The sequence below is a fragment of the Ipomoea triloba genome, chromosome 5, assembly GCF_003576645.1.
Source record: "Ipomoea triloba cultivar NCNSP0323 chromosome 5, ASM357664v1".
Classification (NCBI taxonomy): domain Eukaryota; kingdom Viridiplantae; phylum Streptophyta; class Magnoliopsida; order Solanales; family Convolvulaceae; genus Ipomoea; species Ipomoea triloba.
The window spans coordinates 19,774,343-19,792,195 of NC_044920.1; the positions used below are offsets into that span (position 1 = coordinate 19,774,343).

At 35.0% G+C, this 17,853-nt stretch overlaps 2 non-coding genes across 2 annotated transcripts; both read right to left on the reverse strand.

Annotated features, from left to right (window-relative positions):
• Positions 1 to 10,111: 10,111 nt before the first annotated feature.
• Positions 10,112 to 10,184, reverse strand: TRNAA-AGC. Its single transcript has one exon. It is a non-coding gene; the product is annotated as a tRNA-Ala (tRNA).
• Positions 10,185 to 10,273: 89 nt separating this feature from the next.
• On the reverse strand, positions 10,274 to 10,346 carry TRNAA-CGC. Its single transcript has one exon. It is a non-coding gene; the product is annotated as a tRNA-Ala (tRNA).
• Between the last annotated feature and the right edge of the window lie 7,507 nt (positions 10,347 to 17,853).

The window sequence follows — 17,853 nt, forward strand, 5'->3', positions numbered from 1 at the left end:
AGAAGAAAGAGGGACCGCGCTAAGCCAAAAGCGGTGAGTGATCCATGCCCCTGCCCTCATTTACATTTACGTTGGGCTTTGGCGTATAAGGATGGAAAGTTGATTAGCTAGTGCACATCGTTCCCACTAGTGGGATTGGCTAGAGGCCCTATTTAAATAGAAGGTGAACCAAAACTTCGGAAATGTATGCTTGCGTATGGTGCGAGGAGTGTGATCCTTTGTTTTACTTGTTTATCTACGAAAGGTTTTATTTCTCGAAAATATTTCTTAAGTTGCTGACATCTGACCAAAATCCTTTGTAGATAACACAAATGATTTCTCCCGTTTCAACAGTCTTAGACACCCATCATTTTGACTTGCCAAAAGCTTTGTTTTGCACGAGAGAGTATCTTAGAGACTTATTTGCTTAGATAGAAGAATGTCTTGCTTGAGGACAAGTAAGAAACAAAGTGTGGAAAATTTGATAAGACTCCGAGATACCCTTATTTTAGGCACATTTTAGAGTGTTTTATCGCGTCTATAGCATCCTTACTTGGTAAATTATGTTCATAAATGCTTAAAAATCACTAACTGATGCACAGAAGCTACTTTTAGCTTAAAAGAAGTGAAACAGGAGCCCCGGGAGCAAATAGGAGCAAAAGTTGAGCTTAAAGAGCGAACCAAGCAAGAACAGAGCCCCGGAGGACCCAACTGGATGGTCACACGCGTGTAAGCGTGCGTGAAAACTTTCCAGTAGCCTCCCACGCACGCTTACACGCGTGTGGATGGCGTGGAGACGGTGATGCGCGAATTTCAGCTAGGGTTGTCATTTCGGAGACTATTTAAACCCCTTTGATGAATTTTCAGAAGAGGTTCCCAGAAAATTAGTTTTCATTTTCTTAGTTTTTCCTTTGGAGAACTTTCTCCATTTTTCTTAGTTTTTTTAGATTTGATCAATCTCCATTGTAGCAAGACAACAAGCTTGGATTGAAGATCTTCTTCTCTCTAGGTGACTTCTATTTCATTTCTATAATTTTAGCTATCTTGTTCTTGGATTAAATTAGCTTTTGCTTGAATTTCATATTATGAGTAGCTAGTTTAGTCTAGAGATTTGGATTGTGTGATTGAATATTGCTTGTGTGATGATCTTATCTCTATAACTTGGATCTATGTGTTTGTGTTGATGGATTATCTATTCTTGTCTATTGATTGTTGTTTTGATGAGATCTTGTTTGGATTTGGCCAATCTAGATGAGAGATTGAGCTCTTGACTCTTTCATGTCTTTGATTAGAGTTAGGATTTGAAGCTTGACACAATCATAGTTCCTATGGACTTCTTAAGAATAGTAGGATAATGTGTAGCTTAAGTGTTTGATGAAATTCCTCTTAGAACTTTGGATGCTTGAAGGCACTCCTAAGTCAAAGAAGCCTTAGTACACAAAGGTGGAAAAGGACTAAGACAACACACTCTTGAAAAGCCAATATCCTAGCAATCCTAATCCATGACCTTAGACACTACACTATGCAATATTCATGAACACTATCCACTCCTTACCCGTTTTACATATTCACAAAATCCTTTTTACTTTACTACTCTCTTGCACTCAAACCAACCAAATGAATTACTCTCACTCACAAATCCACCCTTCACCACACTCGAATCCTATGCACGATCCAATCAAGTAAACTCCCGAACACTTGACACACCTCCACGTCCCTCCTTCGAGACCGACACTCGGGGAGTCACAGACTTTCCGTTTTATCATACAAATATCTTTTGGCAAATCATCTCACTCTAGACTGCGAAAATAGTCATGTCACTAGGCACTAGAGTATGTGAATCAACTAGAATCCAAGCAACTAATAACTGAATGATGGAAAATAAAAGAAAGCAATTGACTAAGGAGTAAACTGTATGATAAGGGAATGGGCCAGATTAGGTGGATTATACTCTTGATCTTCCAAACAACTCAGAATTAGGGAAAGAATAATTAACCTAGGGATTTATGGGCAATGCACATAAGAATTCAATTTAGCTACTTTCGTAATCAATAAGCCGAATTAGGTTATAATTGCCCCACTGTCGTGATGCATCAATTATAACCTTAAACACTTAAGCATTGTAAGCCCCCAAAATTACCCCTATTCTCATAGTAGAAAAATTAGGTTGAAATTGGTAAGGCTCGAGGTCTCCATCCAACTTTCGTTGTAATGAATCCCTCTCCTAAACTAGCAATTAATTGTGGCCATCAATCAATAACAAGTAGAAAGAAACCCCCAAATCAACATAAACCCTAGGTAAAAGATTCAATCCCTTTATGCAATAATCATAAATTGAACATCAAGATTAACAATGGATCCCTAATCCAAACCCATAGGCGAATTACTCACGCATGATTGGAGTAAACAAAGCAAAGCAATAATGAATAACCATAAACATTGCAAGAAATCTGAGAAGAAAGTAAATAAAAGAATAAGAGAATTTAACTGATAAAGAACAAATCCAACTTCAATCCAAGATTCCAAGCTTGAAATTAAATAATCTAATCTAAACTATGCTAGGGAAATATAAAGAGATGGGGAAAAATAAACTAAAACTAGGGTTCAGAACTCTGTAAGGGAACCTCTTAAATTGTAGAGAATATGTAGAATATATAGGAGAAAGATGGGCCTTGGCCCATTAGGCAACTTCCAATTCTTTTCCAATTCTTATTTTGTTTCCTTTTGTGATTAGGTAATTTCCTTTGCTTCTAAAACTTGTCCAAAATGTTCCAAAACTCTTCCTTTGCTGCTCCTTGTGGATAATTTAACCCTTGGGACAATATAGCACACAAACAATTCTCAATTTCATTAGGATAAAGAAAATAAACATCAAAACAACTAAAATAAGGGGTGAATTATTGTACAAAATAGTAGATATCAATTGGTTCGACTCTGACGAATATGGTCAACTAGGCTCTGGAAAGCAGTACTGTCAATAAATCCCTGCTCAAGGCCTTCATGACCCTCATTCCAAAGAAGGAGGTCTCAAAGTCAGCTACGGACTTTAAATCGATCACTCTCCTAAATATGGCCTTCAAAGTGATCTCGAAGGTCCTGGTCAACAGATTAAGACCTATTATGTGTAATCTTATTGGGCCCCATCAAAATAGCTTTCTTCCGGGTCGCTCTACAATGGATAATGTGATTTTAACTCAGGAGGTAGTCCATACCATGAACACCAAGAAGGGTAAGAAGGGTATTATGATTGTGAAGATTAACATTCACAAAGCTTATGATAGTGTTTCTTGGTCTTTCCTAGAGGATACGTTGGAGGGCTTCGGTTTTCCAAGGCCTATTGTTGATCTTTTACTCTTTTCTCTTCGTGAAAGTGATATCTCTATCCTTTGGAATGGGGGTGTCTCCCAGCCTTTAGGCCGGGGCGTGGTCTCCGTCAAGGAGACTCCCTACCTCTTTAATCTCGTAATGGAAAGGCTTGCTTATGACATTCAAAGTAAAGTTGTTGCAGGTAGCTAGAAACCAATCAAGATCTCTAGAGGAGGGATTGCCATCTCTCATCTCTTCTTTGTTGATGACCTCATGCTCTTCGGGGAAGAACATCAAGCCAAGACCATGATTGGTCGTCTCAACACTTTTAGCGGAGCCTCGAGTCAAGGTAAATCTTTCTAAGTCCCTTATTTACCGTTCTCCTAACTTGAATGCATGTCTTAGAAATCGGATGGGAGAAAAAATGAATATTCCAACCTCAGCCAACCTGGGGACTTACCTAGGTATGCCAATGCTCCAAAAGCGTGTCTCTCGTCACCCTTTTTTGTTTGTGGTGGAAATAATGAGAAAACAGTTGTCAACATGGAAAGCTAGTACGCTTAGCATGGCGGGTAGGCGAATTTTGGCTCAGTCTTCTATTGCATCGGTTTCAACCTATACCATGCAGTCCCTATCAATCCCAGTAAGTACTTGTAACAATATTGACAGAGTTTGTAGAAATTTCCTGTGAGGTCACGATGACAACTCAAGGAAAATCCACACGGTCAACTGGTCAAACATTTGTAGGCCTCGTGACGTTGGTGGCTTAGGGCTTAGAAAGACCTGTGACTTCAATGTGGTGTTTCTCACAAAAATGGCATGGCAACTCCTCGCAAACCAAGATAAGCTCTGGGTCAAAGTTCTCCGAGATAAATATGTCTAAGAGGTTGACTTTCTCAAGCTTCTAGCCTGTACGAATAGTTCGTGGGGTTGGAGTAGTATTCTTAAAGGTAGAAATATTCTAGCAAAAGGGCTCAAGTGGAGAGTTTGTGATGGGGAATCCATCAACTTTTGGCATGATTGGTGGGCCAGAGAGGGCCCTCTTATTTCCACTACCAATGATACGGATGTGATGGTCAATGAAGCTACCAAAGTGAGTACGTTCATCAACGACCAAAGAAACTGGGATTTTCTGGCTCTAAACAATATTCTGCCAATTGATGTTGTCAATGACATCCGTGTAGTGCCCTTATCAGTCACCATTAATCAAGTAGACAAACTAACTTGGGCTCATTCCAATTCTGGTTTGGTTTCAATTTCTTCGGCATTCTCTTTCATTACAGGTTATGATGGTATGGAGGTCTCTCATGCATGGAGTTAGAAGATCCCATACGTGGAGAAAGTTAAACTCTTCATCTAGAAAATTGCTGCTAACGGACTGCTGATCAACGCGGAAAAAAGACGTCTAGAACTAACAGATGTTGTAGTTTGTCCAAGGTGTAGAGCGGAAGAAGAAACCTTGGATCACCTCTTCAGAGGGTGGGAGTTTGCAACTACCTGCTGGGATGCAACTTCACCTCCGGCCGAGTTTGTGTCAAGCTTTCATCTCCCTATTGCTATCTGGATGGAGAAGGCTTGTTCGAGCAATCAGAGGTGTGGTCGAGGGATCAATTGCAAGATTATATTCCCCTATATCTTATGGAATATATGGAAATCCCGGAACAATTCGGTCTTTAATAACAACTTCCTCCTGGTGAACGATATTGTGAAAAGAGTAGACAAAGAAGCAATGGAGAAGTAGAACCAATCACTTCAGTATTAGTGGTGAGTGAAATCCTATTAGTGACTTCAACACTTGATGAAAACCTGTTGCTTTTTTTAAATTGACCTGGTGTCATTTCATAAATTGCAAACATTAAAAAAAAAAAAAAAAAAAAAGCTAAGTAATTAGCTAAAGTAATGGTTTGTTATTTTTTTAATATGCCAATCCATACTATTTAATTAACATACTTTGAGAAAACAAAATTACTTATGAATCTCCAGTTTCATCCGAATCATCATTCATTTCTTCCTCATTACTATCATACTCAATAGGAGATTCATCTTCATCATCTGATATTACAAAATTTCCTTCTGCTTCAATTCTTTTGGATTGCATAAGTAATAACTTCCACAATGTTTGATTCAACACCTACTATATGCAAGCATGTAGAAATGCCATCAGATATTTCCACAGCTACGCCATTGCTAGATACCATCTCATTGTCTGGATAAACATCATTATTATCAAGTGTGTTATTGTTATCCTCAGGTATACTTTCAGCCTCATTTTCATCATAAATATGTCTATGTTGAAATTGCTGGATAACTTTGCCAATTTAATCCCAGCTTTTGATCAGTTAGGTAGAAGACTTGCTTTGCTTGAGAGGCTAAAACATATGGATCATTTTTATACCAAAAGCTTGAAACTTTAATACTAGTTAAGATCCCATCATGTTGAATGCATGACCTTTTTCCAATACCAAACCAATCACATTTAAAAATAAAAATGCAATAACCTTTAATGTATTCCAACTCAATTATATCATTTAGCACACCATAAAAATCAATCCATTAATCTCCATGATTTCCTTGCACATAAATTCCACAACTTTGAGTTTTATGACGACTATCACGATCTTTTGTATGAAATCTAACTCCATTAACTATGCAAGATGTATATTTTTGAACACACACTTTAGGTCCACAAGCTAATGAGTACAAGTCATCCATAACTTTAGTTGCATGTGCATTATGTAATTGGAATACCTAGCAATTTAATTTAAAAATATCAATAACAAGAATAAAACATATTTTAGGTATTTCTTTTAATAAAGTTAATGTTACACTAACACTAACCTTCCCCGTAAACCACATTGAGAACTCTTTCTTATGTCTTTCATTTATATTGGACAAACTTTCCATCTCAAGTAAACCAATGTGTTCACTACGAATATGGGAAAGATTAAGAAAATATTAACTAAAATGGAATAACTTTAAATTTTAAATTCAATTATTTGATCTTATATGTAGAAAACATACTAAATATATGATTCAACTTCATCGCAATTGCTCAACAAACCATTCAGCATTATCAAGTTCTTCCTTAGTCAATTTTTCATATTTCCAAGCACCGAATAGACGAACCTTATGTGAAGAAATTGACAACTCACCATGTGTTTCTTGTTTATCATTATTTCTATCTCATTTGTTGAAATAGGTCTCTACTCCATCAAAGTATAGAGAAAAAAAAAAGTTAAGCATTCACTTGCAACATAATCCCCAACAATTGAGCCTTCAGGATGATCTTTATTTCTCACATAATATTTAAGTGAGCCTAAGAACCTACAACAAGAATAAAGTTTTTAGATTATATTACAATAGTATAAGTGTTGGTAAATTAAATCGAGAGTTAATGAAATTATTATATGAAGTATCGCCTTTCAATCATAAACATCCATCTAAATGGCACTGGTCCACCTAGGCCAACTTCTTGTGGGAGGTAAATTGATAGATGTACAATGACATCAAAGAAAGTCGATGAATAAATCATCTCTAACTTACAAAGTATGATACCAATACCATTGCGTAGCACCTCTAAATCTGCCAGCTTTAAGGTCTTACAACACAACTTCCTAAAGAAATCACCTAACTTAGATAACACAGTGGTAACTTATTTTTCTAAGTTTCCACACACTCCAACAGGTAATATTCTTTGTAATAAAACATGACAATCATGGCTTTTTAAACCCGTAAGTTTACCATCGAGATTTGCACATCTAGAGATATTAGAAGCATAACCATCTGAAAACTTAATAGACTTCAAAAATTCTACAAATTCCAATATCTCTTCTCTTATTAACATATAACATTGATGTCGAACTTCATATGATCCATCTCATTTCTTAACAAAAATTCATATCATCTAAATCTTGTCTTCTTTCAAAGTATCCTTATTTTTTCTATCAGTATTTAGCAAAGTTCTAGTGATATTATTACATATGTTTTTCTCAATATGCATAACATCAAGATTGTGCCTCAATTTCAACTATTTTCCAATAAGGAAGCTTGAAGAAGATACTCTTTTTGCACCAATTAAGGTCTTCAGGATTTCGTTTCCTTTTTCTTTTGTTTGGATGTTTTCCAAATGGATTGTCACTTACTTCATGTAGTTGGCTTCACCAGATAACTTCAAAGGGGAACTTCAAGCCTAACATTTTGTGCTTCATTAGCAAACCATGGAAACTCTTAATCAAAATCTTTCTAAGCCTTAGAATCGCCCGAATGACGCAAATATTCACCATCATCAATTCTTCTTTCTTTATGCCATCTCATATCTTTTGCAATTTTTTTTTACATAAAAAACCTTTGAAGCCTAGGTTTTAGAAGGAAGAATCTCAATATTTTATGAGGAGAGTTAATACTCAATATAGTTCTCGACTATAGTGGTTTTACCCAATGTAGTACTAAATGACTTTTTGTGCACAATTTACTCATCGACTTTGATGGTTTACACAATTTAGTTTTTTGTTGAAAATTCTAGCTATTAGTAGACGGTTAGAAAAAGGGTTCTAATGGTAATTTCTCATCCTTCATCCCATTCGAGATGATTCTTTCTCCTTCCCCTTATTAAGATCCACGTAGAGATGTAAATCTTCGTACCCAAATATTTATTTACTATATATTTATTTATTTAGCATTAAAATCATCAAACAAGGTTTTGGTCTACCGTCGAATACTAGCATTAAAATCAACAAGTCTCTAAGAGAATGTACAACCTAAAAAATCAAACAAGGTCTCCATCATATCAAGCAAGCCATAGAGTAACGCTTACCTATGGCCAACCTCAAAAGATGATCAAGAAATCCTACTTATCATTTCCTTTTCCAAGGTTTTGTCATGCGTCGTGGAGTTTCTTTTTTCTTTTTTTTTTTAAAGGAAAATCTAGAGGATGTTGAGGACATACTTATCATTCCCAACTAGTGTCAAGAATTGAGTGCATTAACTATTATTCTTCCGTGCTTCTTTACAAGACTAAACCCATAAAATCTCGAAATAATGATCATAAGAGAAAATGAGAAAAAAAAATGAAAACATAATTTAATTTATCATGTAAAATGCGATTTATATAAGTTTTAAATGAGTGATACCCCATAATATTCGTATATATTTATTCATTTATCCAATCAGTAGACACTATTCTCATAAAATAAAATTTACCACCAAATTAAAGTGAACATGAATGAGAATTCAATTAAACCTTTTATGGCCTACTATAATAATCGAAAAATAAAGAATTAGAGTATTTTCGAACTTTGAACCGTATATAGTAGTAGTTAACTATTAAGTTGGCCAAATTAAGAGCCGAGTTACTTTATTCCTATGTTTTTCATTTTTCTAATTTTTTAGTTGTTTTTTTTTTTAATTTCCTTTTTCCAATTTTTTTATTTCTTCAATTATATTTTTAAAATTTCTCCAATTACTAAATGTGTAGTTAACTATTAGGTTTGCCAAATTAAGAGCCTAGTTACTTTATTCCTATGTTTTTCATTTTTCTAATTTTTTAGTTGTTTTTTTTTTAATTTCCTTTTTCCAATTTTTTTATTTCTTCAATTATATTTTTAAAATTTCTCCAATTACTAAATGTGTAGTTAACTATTAGGTTTGCCAAATTAAGAGCCTAGTTACTTTATTCCTATGTTTTTCATTTTTCTAATTTTTTAGTTGTTTTTTTTTTAATTTCCTTTTTCCAATTTTTTTATTTCTTCAATTATATTTTTAAAATTTCTCCAATTACTAAATGTTTAGTTAACTATTAGGTTTGCCAAATTAAGAGCCTAGTTACTTTATTCCTATGTTTTTCATTTTTCTAATTTTTTAGTTGTTTTTTTTTTAATTTCCTTTTTCCAATTTTTTTATTTCTTCAATTATATTTTTAAAATTTCTCCAATTACTAAATGTATCCTATGGGCATGCGTTTTTTTATTAATATTTTCAAAGCATTTTTGTTTATATTATACTACCTCCGTCCCAATTTCAAAGCATTTTTGTTTATATTATACTACCTCCGTCCCAAAATGGTTGTCTGGTTCGTTTAACGAGGCTTGACTGAACTAATTTTTAATCCAATTTTCGTTTAACGAGGCTTGACTGAACTAATTTTTAATCCAATTATATATTTAGAAACCATATTAAAAGTACTATTAAACACAAAAAAAAAATAAATTTAAAAGTAATAAAAAATTACTATGAAAATAAGCAAAAAAGAAAGAGTTGGTTTGACCGTGACCTATTAACAAGAGATCATGCGATAATTAATTGGCTACTGACTCTGTTACAATGTAGTATCCGTCCATAGCTACTTTCTCAACCTAATGAAGCATAAAGACAATGTAGTATCCGTCCATAGCTACTTTCTCAACCTAATGAAGCATAAAGAGTCAACAGTTGACTCCACTGAAGCTCGATCTCACTCCCATCATTCATGTGGTAGTGTTAATCGGGACACCGAATGCCACTTGACCAGAAGGTCTTTGACTAATAAAAACATAGTTAAACTTATATGTACCATTTCATACATCTTTAAGTTTTTTTTTTCCTTTTTTAAATAAAACATTTATAACGAAAAAAGATACTTTACAACATGATGAATTACAATGTGGTTTGTTTAAAATTTGAAAAAGGAAAAAAATCTCCTATTGTTTAATTAATTATTATTTACCCTATAATACATTGTACACAATTCTGTTGTTTTTTTTGGGTCAATATGAGTAAATATTTTGAAGAAATATCAAATGCAGTAAGTAAAACCCATAAAGCATCCGCAAAAGCCTTGCAAAAACGCGATTGGAGATGCGAGGTATCGATCCCCGAACCTCTCGCATGCTAAGCGAGCGCTCTACCATCTGAGCTACATCCCCTTCTGATTCCTGTTTCATTATTTCTTTATATATCTCAACAAAACTCACTTTTGTAGTAATCCGATTTAAATTCGACAAAACCATCAACTTGGAGGTGCGGGGAATCGAACCCCGTGCCTCTCGCATGCGAAGCGAGCGCTCTACCATATGAGCTACACCCCCATTTATTTGACAATGAGCTGATATTGTATTAGTATCCATGTAAATTGGAGTGTTACTATTTTTAATTGTGAGAGAGTGAGAATTGATTTCGAAATCACTCAACTCTAACACGAAGTCTCATACCTGTATTATAGGATTACTAGAGTTTAATTAAGAATGAATACAAAAATTTTACCTTCATCTTTAACTCATTTTTTAAGTTGGGTGGTACATGGTCTAAGTATGGTTTAGAATTTAATTTGTATAGTAGGAAGATGGTAATAGTTCGATCAAGTGAAGTTCACTTCTTGAGTCTACAACTATTCGTCTTCTTGACTTCTCGAAGATTGTTGTTCTAGGCTACTTTTCAAATTTGTTTACTTTCCAGTTAATAAAGTTCATTCTCTAGGTTACCTTTTGGATTCCTATTTCTAAAAACACTTGTTCCTAACAAAATGTAATTTGTAATGTTTGATCCCTAGAGATTTTGCACTAAAAACTCACTACCAAACAACTAAGCTATTTCAACTTTTAATGATATTTATGTATACTAAAGCATATATATATTATTCCCGAAAAATAACAAGCACAAGGAACGAATGGATCAAGGGTTTGTAAGCTTAAGTCATGTGATACCCACACTATCCTTAAGGCCTTATTTACTACCACTGTTGCAAAAATCGCCGCATACGCCTCCTAGGCACCCGCCTAAGCGCTAAGCGCTCCTAGACCGATGCGAGTTGCTCCCTAGTCGTCCGCCTAGATGACCGGCCGCCTAGCGCCTAACTCGGCCGACTGGGCCGAATTTGGCCGAGTTAACTCACCCAACTCGGCAAAGTTTGTCGAGTTAACTCAAGCAAGTCGGCCTTGTTAATTTTATTATTATATTTATATATATTTAAATTTATTTATTTATATAAGTAAGAGAAGTAAGAGAGATATATATAATATATATAATATAATATATGACATACACCCACACACATGAATTAATTTTTTGTTTTTATAGGTCGCCGCCTAGAACCGCCTAGGCGCCGCCTAGATCGCTTGGGCGCTAGGCGCTAGTCTACCGCCCGACTAGCGCCTAGCGCCTACTGCAACCATGTTTACTACATTCCTTTAGTGCTAAAAGTTTTGTAGCCTAGGTATCCTAAGATAAAACAAGTTTCGACCTAGTGTTTAAGCACTCAAACAACTAAGCCCGTCGAACTAAAACTAGGTTAGAATACAGAAATTGAGGAGGAAGATAAATAAGGTTTTTGAGAGAGAAAGTCTTTCTAATTTTATGTGTAAAATCTCTTACTACATCCAAGGTATATACATGAGAGGTGGTCAAAATGCATTAACCCCATTGCATTTAAATTGATATTAAAATTAGCCATGTAAACTTCATGACAAATATTTAATCTAGAATCAAAATTGATACGTTCCAGAATGGTACTCTGACTTTTCAGAAAGTGGAGTCTGTTAACTTCCCCCGTAGGTGTTGGCATCATACACGAGTCAAGCCTTTTTCAAGTTCACTTTGGAATTTGATTTGCACCCCCCTTGTGCGTAAGAAAGAACCTCTAAGCTATAAAATTCAAACTCCCTCTAAAAGGGTATTGTATATATATAGTGGTGCAAATTCACTTCTTTTTTCAATGTGGAACAAATGCTACTTAAAAGCGTTTCCACCTTCGTTTTCCAATCCAAATGGGTTTATTTTGAGAATCAATTTCCCATTCACCCATTATCCATTTTGAGCGTACAATATATTGATCTCTTCGTCACACTACGAAAACCCCCGAATCCACTTTGACCCGACCCAAATTGGTAGTGGGCCCTACATATATTTTACCATAAAATAACAACTTAAAATGTCATTTTAAAAAAATTCCAACAATTCCTCACATGAATGAAAAATTGATTATCAAGATTGTAAAAACGAAACGAATATGTTCAACGGTCGATCCTTACATAGGATAAGTAGGTATTATCCTTTGAACCTTCCCTTGTAAAGATATATTTACCCTACTGGTTGTCCGGTACAACATTATGTCTTTGAAATGTACTGTTGTTTGTGTAGACGATGATATATCCCACACAAGAAACTTCCAACCCAAGTTCTATTATCATAAATGTGCCCACTTTTTTTTTTTATCATAGGATACCGTTCTTGGTTTTGCAAGAGTTTCTAAAGAATTGAACTCAGTCAATTCTCCTTTGAAGTGACCCATTTATCTCTCACATACGTGATTCTTTTTCGAGTATCCCACATACTCATACATGTTAACCAAAAATTTGAATCATTAAAGCATCAATGTGCTAACCTTGTGCGAGAGTCACTATTCTAATGAGTGGTAGGGAGTCCAAGACCCCGCATAGTGACACACTTCATTTCATAATTTAGTTGTCCCATTAAATCTAGGTGCCAGCTAGGTTGTGTATCAGCTATTGAACTTTTATTCCAAGGGCTCTAGTCTAATTCCTCATGTCAACTTTTTAGTCAACTCTCTATTTATCATTTGGTTAACGGATATGCTACATTGTCTTTTGACTTCACATAATCAATCGAGACAACATCATTTGTTAGAAAATGTTTAATGGTATTGTGTCTTCGACGTATATGTCTAGAATTACCATTATGCGCATTATTTCGTACTCTACAAATTCTAGCTTGACCATCACAATGCACACAAATTAGAGGTACAATGTTTTTCTAACATTTGTCTAAGGCTACCAACTTAGATTTCATCGTGGATCTAGCTATCATAGCTTGTTTCAAGGATTTCCACGAGACAACTACACTGGCTAACGTGAACATGTAGCCACTTGTGGACTAAGGTACTTAATATCTGATATCTAATTATCATCTTTATACTCTTCAAGTACAAGAAGATATCTTGTGTAGTGCAGTCCGAGGTCACGAGTACACCTTAGGTATTTCATGACCCTTACAATTGCATGCCTTCTTGTGCATATTACCAGGCTTACTTGTATATCTACTAAATTTGCTAACCGCAAAGGTAATATCTGGTCTAGTACAACTCATTAGATATATTAAATTACCAATAATCTGTGTGCATCCTACTTGAGAAATACACTCCCCATGATTTTTGGATAGAAGTACATTTGTATTAACGGTTTTCTTGCCACTTGATTGCCATCCTTGTTGATTTTTTTTTAAGGATTTTATCAAGATAATGAGTTTGACTTAACACAAGACCATCTAGTCTTCTAATGATTTTAATCCCAAGGACTAAATATGCCAATCACATATCTTTCATGTCAAATTTCAAATTTAACATGTTTTTTGTAGACTTGATCATTCAATTATTACTACCAATGATGAGTATAAACAGAGAATGATATAGCCACCCATTGTTTCCTTAACTTAGACACATTTGTCTCTCTCATTTATTTGAAATCAATTGGTTAAAATCGCCTAGTCAAACTTCTCATGTCATTCCTTAGGCGTTTGTTTTAAACCATATAATGATTTAACTGTTAATAAAATAAACACTTTTGAAAAGAAGTTACAAAGAATATCTTTTACTCCTCTGTATTCTTATTGTTTATGGAACAAAGTAGTTGTTCAAGTCCTTATACTTAGTTGGATTGAGCCTGCACTTGAATTAACAATTAGTTCAGAAGAAGGTTCAAGATTGAAGGCTGAAGACTAAACCTGTTTTCAAGATAGTTCAAGAGATAGCTCAAGACAATTATTTTGTTACAAACTACAACGATAAGAAGTATTTAAAGGAAGACTTTCCCTTCAGGAGGCGATGACGAATATTCAAAAAAGAAAAAAATTTCTAGAATAATTTAGAGGGCGGATTTCATGGCACTAAACTAATCAGCTTGACTTATCAAAGTTTCGTCAAGTTGATCTTTGATGCTTTGACGTACTCGACAGTTAATCACACGAAGATTATCACGGGAGTGTTGTAATTCAGGGGGAACCTCAATTTGATTGATCGGGGGATCATTCACTGTTTTTTTAAGAAGCAACTCTACTTTGGATTGGCTTTGGTGTAGCTTGAAGATTTGAGTTCTTTGATTCATGTCATTCTGTTTTGGTAAAAATGTTCTCTTTGAAGTTGAATGAAGAATTAGGTAACTGTTCATGTGGTGCCCCCAGATGTAGGAATAATATATTCCTAATTGGGTTAACAAATTGCCAGTGTCTTATTCGTTTGATTGCTTGAGTGTTGCATTATATCTGTGTACAGTATTCTGCACTAGGGTTTGAACTAGTTCACTGTATATTTTCTAGCGAGTTACATACTCATAGTTTCAATTCGATACTTGTGATTTGAATCTAAATTGAAATCGCTAAATAAGCTATTGGACTTAGTGTTAGGATTACCTTGAACTTCATTAACCAATTTACACACTTTCTTTTCTTGTCTTTGAATTACAAACCCTTCGGGTTATTCTATATAGATTTATTCATCTAACTTGTCACTTAAGAAAGCTGTTTTCAGATTCATTTGATGAACTTTTAAGTTTCGCAGCGCAGCTATAACCAGTACCATCCTAATGGAATTTATTCTCAATATGAAATAATACGTTTTAAAGTAATCAAGGCCCTCACATTGACTATAACATTTATTACAAGTCTAGCCTTATACTTCTCGATGGAACCATCTAGTTTCATGTTCTTTTTAAAGAATCATTTGGATCCTAAGTGTTTACTACTCGAAGGGAAATCAACTTGTTCTAAAGTATGCTTCTATAGGATAGAATCTACTTCACTTTTAATGGCCTCTTTCCACATTTGGTCATTATGTAGAAGTCATAACTTCCATATATGGTCAAGGCTCATTTTCTAACAAACCTATTAGAAAATTCGATTTATTTTCTAATAAACAAGTTAGAGTACTCTAATCATACTCTAACACGTAAGTTATGAAATATGGACCAAATGATTTTTCAATTATAGCATGTTTGCTACGTCTAGGCTCGATCTCAAGTTCCTTTTCAAATTCCCCACTATCATTATCCATAGCTACATTGAAGGTATGTTTCAACGTATTAGGTCACTCCTTAGACCTATAAGGAAATACATCTTCAAAGAATGATGCATTTCGATTCAATTATTGTATTATCCTTCCTAAGAGCCTTGCAATCAAATGACTTATGCTCATTCTTGCCACAATTGATGCATTTTCCATGAAACTTGCTCTTAGAAACACCTCCATCCAGACCTAGTTTCTACTTGTCCTTGCATTCATGGATTTTTTACTTTGATCTACAACATTGGCATTAGCGCTACTAATGATATGACGACCCTTTCCATCATTCTTTTTGTTGCCCTTTTCAATGCTGAGTTAGAGGATCAACTACTCCAGGTTCATTTCCTTTCACTTGTGCTTAAGGTAATTCTTTAAGTCCTTCCAACCTGGAGCCAACAAGTGGATAATGGACAGCACTTGGAAGGCTTCAATCACCACCATACCTTCGTCATGTATCTCGTCGAAGATTATTTGAATATCTTCAACCTAACTTAGCACAATCTTGGAATCAACCATTTTAATGTCAAATAATCGACCGACAACAAATTTATTTGTGCAACATCCTCGCTTTTATACTTGTGATTCAAGTCTTCCCACAACACTTTAGTTGAGTGACATTTGAAGTATACATTGTATAACACATCACACAAACCGTTGAGCATGTGGTTTCGGCAAAGGAAGTCAGAATGCTTCCAAACTTCCATAGAACTCACAGATTGTATATCCATCTCTTATTCCTTCAACTCAGGAACACTCTCAATCTAAAACCTTGCCAAACCGAGAGTTAACAGGTAAAATAACATATTTTGTTACCACTTCTTGAAGTTCTATTTGTTGAACTTCTCTGGATTTTTAGCCGAGCCACTTGGTACCAAAATTGGTACCTACATCATTGAGATATACCCTTAGATGCTCCCACCAGTCTGTGAACCAACGTTCATCGGTGTTTGAGAATGTGCAGCATCATTGTCGTTCGCTACCTCCATTGTTGTTGACGTTAATTGGCAACTCATGGGTTTCCATTTCTAGGAAAAATGAGGAAATAAGGTTTTAAGCTTGTTAATAGAGTACAATACTACGAAAAAATATTATTCTAAAAAAAATAAAAAACACAAGTAACGAAAGGATCAAGGGTTTGTATGCTTGAGTCCTGTGATACCCACACTATCGTTAAAACCTTATTTGCTTCCCTTTGGTAATAGAAGTGTTATTAATAGATTAAAATCATTCTTTTTAAAATAACACTCATTGTCATACAATATCAAAGACAACGACTAAAAATTATTATCCTTGAATGTGATATTTTTTTCAAACTGGATTTCACACTCACTTTTTCATCCACAAAGATAATGATTATTAACTATGGTTCTTTAGACAATTTCTTGTTGTGGCTGAAAGATGATGAGAAGCAAGATAATATGTAGGTGTATTAGGTAATAAGTAGATGAATGACTCAAGGAAAACATAATGATTAGTAACAAAAGGTTGACTTGATAGAAAAAATAACTTCAATAGAAATAATAATTTTCAAGAGATGAAGAATGAAATCATTCTTGTTCAAGATAAAAGAATTCTTTGAAATCTATGTCAACATAATGTTTTTTTTTAATACTATGTCAACATAAAATCATTTTACTGCAAAATATGGATATGGACACTTATGGAGTCATGAGGTACATGCCCAAAAACAACATAACTTGAATAAAGGAAGGTAGGTCCACAAGAGAGGGAAGAATATTCAGCTTGGAAGGAGGGGGTAAAGTAGGTCAATAAAGAGGGGGAGGAAGCATATTGGGCTTGGAGGGGGAGGGTGGAAGGTAAGTTCATAAATAGGGGGATGAAGGATATTGGCTTGAAGGGAAGGGGTAAGGTAGACTTACCAGAGGGGGAGGAAGGCTATTGTTTTTGTAGGAAGGAAATGGTGGGGAGAAGGGGATTGGGCTATGATGGAGGGGTCACAACCAATCAGTGACAAACTAGTCAGAGGACCCACTAGACTCCCCAGGCGGGCACTTAGCTAGAGGGGGTTGAGCAAGCCCTATTGCATTGACAGCACCCCCATCGATGAAACTAGTGAAAATGTGGCGTATGAAGAGGGTGTGGAAATGGTATGGGATTCGAAAGAATGTGGCATGATGTGGTAAGTAATGGAGGTAGGCTGAAGATGGGGACACGTGGGTGGACAAGGTATAAACTAAAGAAAACCATACACATGATAATGAGAATAAGTGATCTAGACCATATAAAAGGAAAATTGTAATTTAAACATATAGGCAAATTGTCAATGTCACCATTTTAATTTTTAGTGGTGTAAATGTTACCCTTCAATTTTCAAAACGTTGCCATGTATGCCCCTTCCCTAATAGAGCTGTGAGATTCCATTATTTGGCACCCTTTAGTAAGGTTAGTTAAAATGGTAATTTTATTTTTCACTTTCTATTTTTCCTTCTCAGGTCCCCTTTATCCTTATTTTATCCTTTTCCACCATACTTTTCGTAGGTGTTAGATGCGTGTGTGCTGACAAAGTC